The 13,916-nt window shown below is 40.2% G+C and overlaps 1 non-coding gene across 4 annotated transcripts in view; it reads right to left on the bottom strand.

Moving 5' to 3' along the window:
* LOC109418966 (klaroid protein) overlaps nt 1-11,836 on the bottom strand; it is a 53,349-nt gene extending 41,513 nt beyond the window's left edge. For all 4 annotated transcript variants that reach the window (XR_009998056.1, XR_009998057.1, XR_009998055.1 and 1 more), the window contains exon 1: nt 11,656-11,836. This is a non-coding gene — a transcript (klaroid protein). The remainder of the gene's footprint in view (nt 1-11,655) is intronic.
* Nucleotides 11,837-13,916: the final 2,080 nt, after the last annotated feature.

Genomic DNA, 13,916 nt, shown 5'->3' with positions numbered 1-13,916 from the left:
ATTCCTCCCTTTTTTAATTCCTCCAGCACTGCCTTCTGGGATTTCTACAAGAATTTCCTTTGGGATTCCATTTGAGAATTCCTCCATCTTGTATTCCTTCAGGGCTTCCCTCCAAGAATTCCTTCCGGAGTTCCTTCTTAGATTCCACTAAAAGTTCATACTAAGATTTCTCCGGGAGTTTTTTTAAAGGTTTTTCTAAAGTTTATCCATGGTTTCCGTAAGGAATTCTTTCAAGGTTTTCTTCTCTCTTCCACCAGAAGTTGCTTTGGACATCTCGTCAGGGTTTTTAACCTGAATTTCTTTTGAGATTCCATCAGAACTTCTTCCTGGGTTTCCTGAAGAAGTTCCTTCCGGGATTTCTCCTGGAGTTCCTTCTTGGTTTCATTCAGAAATTCACTTGGATATTTCAAAGTCCCCCCAAAAGCTGCTTCTGGGACTCCTCCAGGAGTTATTTTTCGGATTCCTTCAGAAATTTTTTTGCTGCATTCTTCTAGGATTCCTCAATAACTTCCTCCTAGGATATACAGGATTTTTTCTCCGGGAATCCTCCCGGAACTTTTTCCGGCATCCCTCTATTCACTCCTTCCAGAATTTTCCAGGATCTCTTCGCGAGGAATTCCTTTACTGATTCACCAGGAGTTCTATCTGGATATATTCCAGGATTCCCCAAATGTTATTTTCAGGATTCCTTCAGAAATTCCTTCCATGTTTTCTTCAGAAATTGAACCAGGAGTTTCTTCGGAGACTCTACAAATAGCTCCTTCTAAGATTCTTCCAGAACTTTTTGTAATCCCTAACCTCAAAACAGCCGCGAGTACTTCGGCTTCCCAAACTAACATAGTATTTAAGCCAGTATGAAAAAAAGTTAAATGTAAAATAATGTGAAAAACTGAACAAATGATTTCGGCTCAGTTATGCCCATGTGGCGCCCTGGAAGGCTCGAATAAGCTAAAAAAAGATTCTTCCAGGAGGTTATTCAAGATTTCGCCAAAAGTTCCATCTAGAATTGCTCCAGGAACTCACGGAATTTCTTTAGGTATTTTTCCATGATTTTCTTTTAAGATTCCTCCAGGAGTTCCTTCTGAAATTCTTCTGGAAGTTGCTTCAGGGATTCCTTCTGAGATTCCTCCAAATCCTTTTGGAACGTTTTCAGAGGGTTTTTATTCTGGAATTCCCAGAAGCAATTCCTGTGGAAATGTTAACCTTCTCCTGTCGGGGAAACCTATATTATATATAAACCTATAATATATATATATATTCCGATTTTGGTCGTCTTAGTTTTGTTCTGTTAGTTTTCACCCAAGGAAGGTTTATGAGGCCTAAAACATGGACAAATTGAGAGTTTTCGAAAATCGATTTTCTATACCTCTTCCACCGGGGACTTGGGCTTGGCTAGAAACTTGAAACGTCAAAAAACGCAGTAGGCAAGACAAAGTTTGCCGGGTACAGCTAGTCTATATATAAAAAAAATGCAGTGGCATACGTGGGACCGCGCATAACTTGCAAACGGAAGGTCCGATTTTTATCGTCTTAGTTTTGTTCAGTTAGTTTTCACCCAAGGAAGGTTTATGAGGCAAAAAACATGGAAAATTGATAGTTTTTGAAAATCGATTTTCCATACAATTTGACCGGGGACTTGGTCTAATGCCATCAAGATGACGAGGAAACCAGGATTAATCGGGCAGACAACTGATTCGAAGAAGTGTAACAATGGTGTGCCTGAACGTTGACTAAGCGTACACGCAAAAAAATCCGTTCCGATATACGTGAACTCCCAGCCACGGCAACGGGAACTATGCATAGCAACGATAACAACAATAAGAAATGTACACCGTGAACTAGAGTTCACGTTTTCTAGAACGCCCATATTGACAGCTGGAACTAGTTCCAGTTCACGGTGTATATTTGCTGTTCTCATATTTGCGTTTGTTTGTTCACGTTTATCAGAACGGATTTCTGAGCGTGTATCCTTTGGAGTTTACCCTTCCACTAACAACACCCAAATTCCCGTGACACCTAGGCCTGAGAGATCGTAGAGTTGTCTACATTTTTCATAGGTGTCCAAAACTAATCATCCTTTCCCATCCCTCAGCAGTCGCAAGGACGTGGCCAGGACAGTGCTCGACCATTGGAGGATTACGTCAATCTTGTCTAAGAGTCAGAGATTAGTCCCAAATCTTTGTGCTTTGGTTCGGACGGGAAGGAGGCAACCCTCATAACAGCGGTCTAGGACTGTACCACCTACGAATTTGTGCGACTCGCTCAATGCTAATGCTAATTTGACCGGGGACTTGGTCTTGGCTAGAAACTTGAAACGTCAAAAAACGCAGTAGGCAAGACAAAGTTTGCCGGGTACAGCTAGTTTGAATGTAAATATTGAATAAATCATTCGTCCGTGATCGTCAAAACCGTACGCAAGTGTTTTGCTTTACTCCGCTGTTGTGTTGTTCCGCTGTGTGATATCTCCAACATAAATCCTATAGTAGGTGAAATCCTAGGACAAATTCCCGGAAGGAACCCCGGGAAGAATCTCGGGATGATTCTCGGAAGGTATTCCTGGAGAAATCCCTGAAAGAATCCATGAGGTATCCCAATGTAGGAATCGTGGGAGAAATCCTGGAAGGAATCTCTAAATAAATTGGCAGGAATCCTCATAGAAAAGGATCCCCTAAATAAAATTTGGAAGGAATACCTGAAAGAATGCCAGAAAAACATCAATGAAAGAATCTCACAAGGAATTATGGAAAAAAAATCCAGGGAAGAATCCTTGAAAGATTCCCTGAATGAATCTCGGGCAGAGAAAAGAATTGTCTGACAAAAGTGGCACAAAACAAGCAAATAAGAGGGCGCAGCAATTACTGACGGTTTCCCCCCTTATTGAACGCGACGATTTGAATCCGTCGCCAAGGATGGGATCATTCATTTACAATCATTTACATTCACTTACTGTTAGCTCGCTTCAGAAACATCGCAGCAAAAATCAATGTATGGAACACTTTTTCATTTATGTTTTACCTGAAACTTTGTAGAAGAACATATTAGCGTAGAATCAATAGTTAAGTCAACGGAAGGCAGCAAACGCAACTCTCCACGGCGTGAATGTAATTTACATTCACCGCGTGGAGAGTTGCCTTTACAGCTCGCTCACAACTTCGGTATGCGTGTGCGACCCCAATGTTATTCGGCAAACTTTCAGATAAAACAACAAGATTAAATTCATCCATACATTGTTTTTCGATAGCATGCTTCTGAACTGAGATAATAGCAAGTGAATGTAACTCTTTGCAAATGAATGGTCCCATCCCTGTCCGTCGCGGATGAAACCGTCGCCAGAGTCTTCGCAGCCAATCAGCAGGCGGTAGTCTGACGTTTCTCCGATCTCACTAACACAAACAGCAGCAGAGGTGGTGCTTGATTCGTTGCGATGATTCAGAAATGCCGACTGGAAGTTGGCAGCGCGTTTTGTTATGAAAGCAACATACAATACTTTTTATCCCAAATGGTAACAGATAATTACATGGACTCAAAAATTTTATTGGTGGCAAAACAGAAGCTGAATTTGTTGCGTACTTTTAAGCTCGTGAATAATGGATTATTACTAACCCAAAATCGAAACTATGCGATGGTAGCGTTGCAAGTTTTTACCAACTCAAAGTTGTCCCTCGAAAGTCACAATTCAAGGCTTAAAAATCTCTAAACTCATGGTGTAGGATCCTCATTCTATTCTGTTCAAGTTGGGACAAACCAATGTCGCTTTGGGTAGGTTGTCGCAACAAATGCAGATTGCGGCATTGTCATTATTGTTGCGCGATGGTTGAAATTTGATTCAGTAATCTCGGGGGAATTTCTAGAGGAGATCTGGGAAAAATCCATGAAGAAATCTGAAGAGGAATTCCTGTCCCAAAAGGGGAAGAAATACCCAAAGAAATCCCGGGTGAAACCCCAGTAAGAATCCCACAAGGAATCCCTGATGGAAACCCAGGAGACATTTTAAAGATATTCCTAAAGAAATTCAATGAGAGATCAATGAAAAAACCCCAAGTGGAATCTCCAGGGTTCTCGGAACGAATTCCAGGAGAAATACCTGGAAGAATTCCAGAAGGAATCACTGAAATAACTCTGGAGCAACCCCTGGAAGAATACCGGAATGAACTCCTGAAGGAAAACTTAGAAGAATACCCATGAGCAATCCTGAGTGGAAGCAGGGATGTCTCTAGTAAGAAATGATTATCGAGGGCACTAATAAATTTCCATAACTAATCACCATTACGGATTACTGATGTAAACGGATGGAAATTTAAACCGAAAGTGGTGGAAATTGAAAAAATGTCATTAAATTATTTTTTTCTTGAAATTCTGTAACATTTTTCATCTTTGACCGAGAGTAATTCCAGGAAAACATATGGAACGAATCCATATAGGATTCTCTGCAGGAATTACAAGATAAAGCTGGTAGGAATAGTAGGAGAAATCCATGTAGAATTATGGGGAGGAATTGCTGAATATTTTCCTAGATAAATTCCTGCAGAAGTCCTTGTATTATGTCGTTGTCGGCAATCTTCTACTCAAAGAACAAGGGAGTAGATCGTGTAAAGTAGATAATTGATTCGATACAATTTGCTAGGGTCTGAACAAGTGTGAAGTTGATATTTAGAAGGTGAAAATTAGACATGAAGCAAAAGCCACATATAAACAACACATCAAATGCGTAAATCTTTTGCCTAACGTCCCCGAAGTAGAATGACTTGCAGAATCCACAGCCACACTACCACACCAAGGCATTCGGGGTAATGGCTTCCAGTCTGTTGCAGTTAAAATCAGATTCTTATGCTTTCAACCGACTTTTCGAACACATTTATTGTGCCTTAGTGCACATCAAATCATGTCATTCACAATACGCACGACGTGAGACGAGACCAGAGTTTCCCATTGCTCATGTGTACATAAATGTGACAGCGAGCCTCCCACCAAATTGTCTCCCAGCTCTTAAAAATCGCAGTGTGCTGCGCTGCCAGGAGGCTCACGAAAATCTGGTGGGTGCGAGCTACCTCAACAACTTTTTTCCGTACACTACACAAGTGTCTGATTGGTCTATGCGATACGACTAGGGACTCTCAATGCAAAGATTAAGGTTTCAATTCTCGTTCGTTTAGGAAGTTTTTGTCATGAAATTTTCTAATTTAATCAGCGCATGAGACACATCTTGAGAAAAATGAGGCGCACAACTTTCAGTCTCAAAATGTACTGTGCTCCTGGGAGCTTGCCTGCAATGTGGCTCCCGTACATGGGACTACAGCACGTGTACATCAACTCTGGACGAGACATAATCGATCAATCGAGTATGTTATGTCTCGTCTCACGTCGCGCGTATTGTGAATGTCGTGACTGTTCTTACATTGACACAAATCACGAGAATTTGATAATCAAATTATAGAGACGAACTAGCCAAGGGCTGAAAGTCTCTTTAATAAAGACAAATCAAATCATGTGTTATGTATTATGTTCTATGTATGTTGTTACTAGGGTCTCCAGTTAGCCTAGTGGTTAAGGCTATGGATCGCCAATCCGGAGACGGCGGGTTCGATTCCTGTTCCAGTCGGGAAATTTTTCTCGACTCCCTGGGCATAGCGTATCATTGTACTTGCCACACAATGTACAAATTCATGCAATGGCAGGCAAAGAAAGCCCTTCAATTAATAACTGTGGAAGTGCTCAAAGAACACTAAGTTGAAGCGAGGCAGGCCAAGTCTCAGTGGGGACGTCGAGCCATAAAGAAGAAGAAGAAGTATGTTGTTACTGTGTACTTACTAACAATATCTTGTTTTATCGTTCAGGGCCTTCAGCATAGCACCTTTGTTAACTTTTGTGCCGACAACTACAGAAGAAGCGAATCGGTATTAACAAAAGATATTATAGTATGTACAAGATAAAGATTGTCGCTAGTGTAACCATTGTTCCGGCGCCGCAACATGTCAGGTACATATCTGTCAAATCTGAATGGGGATGTCTCGAAATCACTACACCGATTATGCTGATCATCGACGACAATCAGCACGATTTACATTGGGATCCCTGGTGTCTCTGATTTGCTTCTCAATGTTTCTATCCCAACATTTGTTTACACCCTAACATACTTTTTCGCACAAATGGATTATCAAATAAAAAAATCCATGGTTAATATTCGGTTCAGATTACTTGAAGCACCAATTTTAGTATTGAAATTTCATAAGATTTAGACACTTAGTATGGAGATTGAAATATTCTATACCAGACGTTTTCACATGTTAGCCTTCCATCGCCAGCAGCTGATCGTGTAAACAAATCGTTTGACAGACGTGGCCCGGAATGTTGCGGACAGCGACAATCTGTATCTTGTACTATAATATCTTTTAACATTCGTTTTATTTTTATCGATTCCGATACTTACTTCGCCTACTTTGTTCAAGCTGTGGGCTGGATGGGCTGATTTTCGGAAATCGATCCTGCTAGCATAAATTAGGTGCAATCTGTTTTGCGCCACTTTCACACTTGTCCTGTAGAAGCGTGTGCTCGGCTCTACTATTGTTTAGTTTTGTGTGTAGGATGCCGGCATACGTACTGCTGAGGTTGTCAGTGTCTGTAGGCTTATTGACTGTGTTTATAATGTGGCATGTTTCGAGTGATGGTAGGTTCTTTTTCTTATGGCTAGAGTTCAATATCTGTGTGTTTTAGAAGTGGAAAGTATGATTATGGCAGATGAAATGGTCCAGTAGCGCCGTTCGTTCCCTGAGTTTTGCTATTTCTTCATCCTCCATTGTCTTCCCCCCTCGCACAAGCTTCGCGGTCTGCTGGAACAGGAGCGGTGACTGGCTAGCGTGTTCACAGTTGGTTCGACGTCATACCGACGTATCCTGTATATCAGTTTTTCTACTGGATCTTTCACCTGTGGCAGCATGTTTATTATGATCTTCTCGTTCTTGGAGCGCCGATGATCACGTTCCTTTGGATCTTGTTGGATCAATCCAGTGGTTAATCACTCTGGTCTGGAGGGATAGTCGTTCATTCAATGTCAGTTGGTAAAAACGGAACTGGTGTCGTGGGCTCAACGATGGTGGTGGAAAACGACTTGACTCTTACATTGAAGATTCTTGCTACATTCACCTTTTGCTTCATGCTGTGCGCCGAGTTGTAGTTTAGAAATCGACCGGATGCAATAGAACACAATTAGTGAAGTATCCCCATGGCGGATTTTTATGCGAATAACATCCAAGAGTGTGCATGCGTCATAACATCCTATGTGCCTTCTTTCCATGGGCGTTGTTACGTTCTTGCATTATTGGACGTTATGCCATGAAAAAAATGCCTGTAAAGTCCTGGGACATTATAGCCTCGGACGTCATGATACTGCGCCTATACGATGTATAAATATAAACGTTCTGATCAACTACTCCGAATTCTTAAGATATTCACTTTGAAAGTTCTGTCCTACTGTCGCAGAGTAGATATGGGTTAAAAAAACATATAATTTGAAAGTATCCAAAGTCAAGATTACAAATGTCCAATGGCGTCCTTTGTTGATTTCCTTTGGGCCCTGATGAATGCACATAAATCGTATTTGGCAAGACCGTGTTCGTGGCATTTCCACACAAAATGGTTGATATATTGATAGGATGCAACACAGAATCCTTCGAACATTTCTCCGGGAATGTTTTTTACAAGGAATTTCGTTATCTTCGGAGACATTCCGATAAAAACTCAACTTTTCAAGGAATCCCAAAACTAGCATCAAGAATCTTGAGACATTTTCTGGTAGATTCCGAGAAGAACTCTGGCAATAATCCCGAGTAAATCTGCAAGATCTCAAGTGGATTACTGCGAGAAATCTAATAACAAACTACACAACTAAGCCTAGAAAAATCTCTGAAAAAAGGGAAGAACTCTGAGAAATATCATAGCAATTGGGCAATATCAGCAACTGTAAATATGAAAAATGTATTGATTTTTTGATTTTATACAAAAGAACACCTTTTCTGAGCCAGTGAGTTGTGTGATACACTCTTAACATCGCTGTATCAGATGCATATTCTCCGGTTCTCCGTCATTTTACAGACGCTATCTACAGGGGATGGTTAAAATGTTTGGGATAGGCAACTTTTTTTTGTCTCACAAAAAAGTTCAACATGCTATAACTTTTCATAGTGTATCAAAAAATCTCAAATTTGGGCTGCTTATCAACCTGTTATATGTGCATCATTGGTACAAATTTCGATTGATTAATCTTTCGCAAAGTTAGAGCCGTTCGGGTAAAACACTATTTTTTAGACAACTCATTTTGGAGCTGTTATATCTCGGAAACCAGTGAACCGAATAGAATGAAATTTTGAACGTACACTAACAATATACAAATGCTTCACAAACTATTAAAACAAAGTAGTGTTGATATCCTCCGATATCAACAGAGAAGCGAAATTCAACGGTGTTAATAAACATTTCCGTTCATGAGATATACCTTAGTTGGCAGGTCAGTTTCACCACGTACATCAGTCGGTTGAAGAACAAAACAACAAGCAAACAATAGCACTAAAATAATCTGATAGAGCCCATCAAAACCGCGCGCGTCGTGCACGGCAGACGAAGAGCAACTCAAGCCCGAACTGTTGATTGGGCAAAAAAAAGAGAAAAGGCCCGGAAGAACTCCCAGAGAAACCTTAGGTGAGACTTAGAAGAAACTTCAAATATTCCAGCTGAAACTCCTGTAGAAGTTCACGGAAATTTGTTGAGGACATTACTACAGGAGAAACTTCGGAAAAAATCCCGCGAGGAACTCCTGATAGAAATCCCAGTAATAAATGCTGTAGCAACTTTGGGAGAAACCCCGGGAAGATCTCCTAAGGAAACAGCAAGACGAACACCGGGAGGAACCGCGGAACATATTCAAGAGGTATCCCGAAAGAAACTCTAGGAGAAATTCCGCGACAACATGTGCGATATATCCTGATCAAGGATGTTTTCGATTACCTGCCAATCATTCGACTCATTTGTCTATAGCTTAGTTCAGAAGCCTTATATTGAAATGTGATATTCGGCGCAAACTTGTAGTTTAGTATTTTTGCTACAATTTTCACCAAAAACGCCATGTTCTATCTTCCGAGAGATCTTCCCGGGTTTCTCCCAGAGTTGCTACAGGAGTAATTCCTAGGATTTCCGATAGAAAATCTTGTGAAGATCTCGGGATAAATCTTAGCAGAAATCTCCACGAAAATGTTATTAGGTAAGATGAAGGAGGAACTCCGTGAAAATCCTACGGGGCTGTCCATAAACCACGTGGTCATTAGGGGGGGGGGGGGGTTCGGCCAATGACCATTTTGTATGGACAAATAAAATTTTTTGTATGAACGAATGACCACGCGGGGGGGTTTGAAAAGTCCCAAAAAAATGACCACGTGGTTTATGGACAGCCCCTACGAGGGACTGCGTGCTGCCATTTGCAGCATAGTTGTCCCATGTAAACCTTCACGTGCCCGACTCCCGACAACTCATTTTCAAAATGCTGGCATTTTGTCAGTTTTCAACCGATTTTTTTGAAGTCGCCCTCAATTGATCATAAATTGGTGCTAGTTTATTATACTCAAATACCATACAATATCCGGAACCATTTCGGGGATATTCCAAATTGTACTGGGGTCAGGGGGTTGCCAAAACGGCTAAAAGTGATTATTTTGTGTGTTATTGTGTTTAACCCTAAAAGGGATACCTTCATGGCCTCAGTTTCGTCACCTCGTTGAGTGTGTTCCATCAAAGACGAGCTCTGAAAGGCGCCTCCCTTTTAGGGTTAAACCATCCATTTTCAGCGAAATTTGTGTTGCGAACAGTAAAACACAAATGCGATAACCAGATTTGAATAAGTTGACCCATCCGGATTCTCGTGACAGGTTCCGCGGGGCCTCATTTGGGACACTTCTGGCTTTCAACCTAAACATGCCGTGCGACCTGTCAATCTTAATAATTTCGAATAACTAAATCAGAAACAATAGACTGAAGTCTGTATCAACTAATATGGCCACCCCGGAACATCTAGCATAGGTTCCACGGAGGCGTCATCGAGGACATTTCTGATTTGCAACCAAAACATGCCGTGCGACGTATCAATCTTCATGCTTTCAAGAGAATGGGACAGAAAAAATGACTGAAGTATGTATCATCTGATGTGGCCGCTTCGGAACACCTGGAACAGGTTCCGTGAGGGCCTCTCATACAGAATAACACACGAAATAATCACTTTTAGGCATATGGCTAAACAGAACCCGTCCCCCACCCCCTGACTCCAGTACAATCCGGAATATCTCCGGAATGGTTCTGGACATGGCCACTTGAGTATAATAAACTTGCATCATAATGATCGATTGAGGGCGACTCCAAAAAAAATCAGATGAAAATTTACGAAATGCCAGCATTTTTAAAATGAGTTGTCGATGGTCGGGTACGTGAAGGTTAACAGATGTATTCTACAATTTCAATATTTTCCACCTCGCTGGATGAATTAGCCATCGAATGATATGAAAGATTCAAGAATTGGTCATTTTGAAGGTGGTTCCGAAGAAGTTTCACTAGATGGATTTCAGTTGCTGCTGGAAGAAACATAATAGGTATCTGCAGGAAAATTAAAAAATTGAAGATGTTTTTGGAGTGTTTCAATCTGGTGGATGTTCAACAGACTCATGCTGAGTTTGACAGGTTTGATTTTGAACTTTTTGTAATGGATATTTCCTTGACTTCCTTGGGCATAGAGCATCATCATGGGTTCTATCTAATGTTGGTTTAATTACCACTTACCTATATTTATTTTTATAAATGCTTAGTCTAATAACAAATTACTCAACTATCACATTCTTGTAAGAATGTAGATTTTGTAAGAACATCGATTATGAAACTACTTTAGGTGTATGCACGTGAGACTATTTTTAAACCTTACACCCCTGTCATGCACTGGAAAACATCAAGCATATCGAAGCATGGCCTGAGCTGGATCAAATTATAACGACGCTTCTAGCTTCGCACTAAATTATTAGAATACAAACAGACAAAACAAATCCCGAAGTCAGAAGAAACCTTGAATCATCGGCCTCGGAATAAGCGAGAGCGGGAAAGAAGAAAAACAAATCATCTTCCCCTTCGTTATTTACGCTGGAGGATGGATGGTTCGTCGGTCGGACGTACGGACAGGCGGACGGACGAACCGAACGCGCTTCTATCGCCTCGCCGCCGTCAGCTTTGGTTGGGAGAAGTGTGGCGTCAAGAGGAAAGCAAGAAAAAGCCGTTGAATGAAAATGCGGGAACATAACCGGCACGCCCCGTTTCTCACTGCCCGCTCGGTGTTGATCTTCTGTTTCAGATTAGTCACCGAGGCGGCTTTCGATGATCTGCCTGGACCTCGTCCGGGAATTTCACGCAGTCTTGAACTATGTTGCACTCGCCAGGCAGCAATGCATCACACTCATTCCCCCCCACCAACTACAACCCTGGTGCATCATTCAACACCGCACACTAAAACCGAGTCTTCTTCTTCCGCCGTAGCCGCTTCTTGCTCCAACAAAAATGCACTTTTCTACCCGCTAGGAAAAACGCACTTTCTACACCGAAATCCAACCCGCCCAACCCGAAAAACACTGCAATTACCTTGCCAAACACCGCTCGCACAGTTCCGACACTTTTTTCACGATTTTCCGGCGTTTTTTACCGCTTTTCACGCGATTTTATGCAAGAGGACGCGCGCGAGACCCGCACCAGCAGAGTGAAATTTTCTTCAAATCAACCGACCGACGGCGATGACCGACCGATCGAACCAACGAACAAGAACGTAGTGATGTCGCAAATTAATCGATTATCCCAACTAATCGATTAATCGTTCAACTAATCGATTAAATTTTAATCGAGTAGCGCCTTATTCGATTATTCCGATAATCGATTATTTGTTTCGATTATTTCATCGATAATTAAAGAACGTGGTACACAGAAACAGTCGTCATACTCTGCTCGCTTCCCGTCGATCATCTTTTCAACACTAGTTTGTGTTATGGGATAAAAAAAGAACAGGGGTTTGAGACCCTAGAAGTGATATAGTGAAGGAATTTTTGAAAAATATTGGAACGGGGCTTCACAGTTTATGACCATGGGAACTTGGGGTGTTCAATTAATATGTTGAATAGAACGTGCATATATTTAGGCGCTTTCGAATGCTCACAGCTTTTTAAAATAACATTTGTAGGGTTTTCTTACAAATCTCAATGTTGTCTGGATCAAGCAGCGCCAAAGTTTTGATTATGTTTTTTCCAATGCATTGCCACTTGTTCTTGGTAAATCAATCATAATAGAATCTAAATCTGGTTTTGAACCTCTTAACAAAGCGTAGTTTTACGAAATAGAATCAATTCTGTAAATTAGAACAGGATTACACCAATAAACGCCTAAACGTATGTAATTCCATTGCAGAAACATGTCCCGTAAACAATCTGCTCTACATCAACGATCTGACTTTTTTTTTCAATAAAATGCCATTTATTTTCGGTAAATCGATCATAGTAGATTCCAAATCTGGCCTTGAATCTCTTAATGAAGCGTGTTTTTATGAATTGGAATCATTTTTGTAAATTGAGACAGAAATCTCCATACACCGATAAACGCCTTAAAGTAGGCAATGCCCAGGTAAATTCAAGTAGATAGGAAGATAGAACTGTTGTGTTAAAAATTTGTATAAAAAAACTTCGAAAACAACTTAAATAAAGGAAACTTATTATGCGTAGTATATAATAATATGTTAATGTACCGTAAAAATATATATTTTTCATAAATACCGTAATCCGGGGTAACATTGATCAAAATTTACGATTTTTCTTTAGTAGTTCTCTTGTAGAAGCAAACGTTACATGTTTTATACTTTTAAAACAAGTACTGGCAATCTTCGTTTGTGTTAGACTACTTTAAAAAGTATGTTCAAACTTTAAAACATTTTTAAACAAGCTTTTTAATCAAATTTTTGATTTTGTTGATTTGGGGTAACATTGATCATGTCAGTAAACAATGTTCGTTTGTGTTGAAAACGCCCTTATTAACTAAATTCGGGGTCCCTGATTTCGAATATGTTGTCCAAATTCTTACAGCTTACCTACTTTTTATGTTATTTTAGGATTAAAATCCTATATACCAAGAATAACGCCTATAGGTAGGCAATTACTTAGGAAGACTCATCTTAATAAATCTGGAGCTCGATTTGAATAGGTCGTATGTGCTTTTGTCGATTAAAAATTCGATCAGTTGGATTCACTTATTGTAGCGAAAACCGTTGAAATTAAACAAAGTTGATACATACAGCAGAATCCTCACAAAATAAGCTTTCCGGTTCATCATTAAAAGTCTCAAAAATATCTTCCATATTGCTACAATAACTAAAATAAACTGATCGAATTTTATATCGACAAAAGCACATACGACCTATTTAAATCGAGCTCCAGAAATCATCTATTTAATTGAAAAGGAGCACTTTCAGTTTGTTTCAATTTTGTTGATGAAATTTAACTCTGACATGTCATGTTTAGTTAATACAATGATTTCGAACCACAAATGTAGGGGGATTAGGGGCATAATGGACACCCGGGGCGAAATGGACACCCCTGTTTTTGCCGAAACCGTTGAGTTTTATGTAAAACTTTTAATGCATAAGTGTAAAGGAACAAGTCATTGTTCTATTTTTCAAAAGTACCATTTATATTCCTTCAAAATAACCAAAATATCATTGAAATTGAAGTATGTTTCTCATATGGTGGATTTCTTATAATTACGAAGCAGCAGCAAATAAGGTATTACGAGTGTTTGAGTGTGTCCACCATAGAAACAAGTGAATTGTTAGCTTATCTACATGTATACGCAGATTTAGCAATGGA

The sequence above is a fragment of the Aedes albopictus genome, chromosome 2, assembly GCF_035046485.1.
Source record: "Aedes albopictus strain Foshan chromosome 2, AalbF5, whole genome shotgun sequence".
Classification (NCBI taxonomy): Eukaryota; Metazoa; Arthropoda; class Insecta; order Diptera; family Culicidae; genus Aedes; species Aedes albopictus.
Note: the sequence above shows the minus strand (reverse complement) of the source record. Positions and strands in the feature narration are given on the sequence as shown.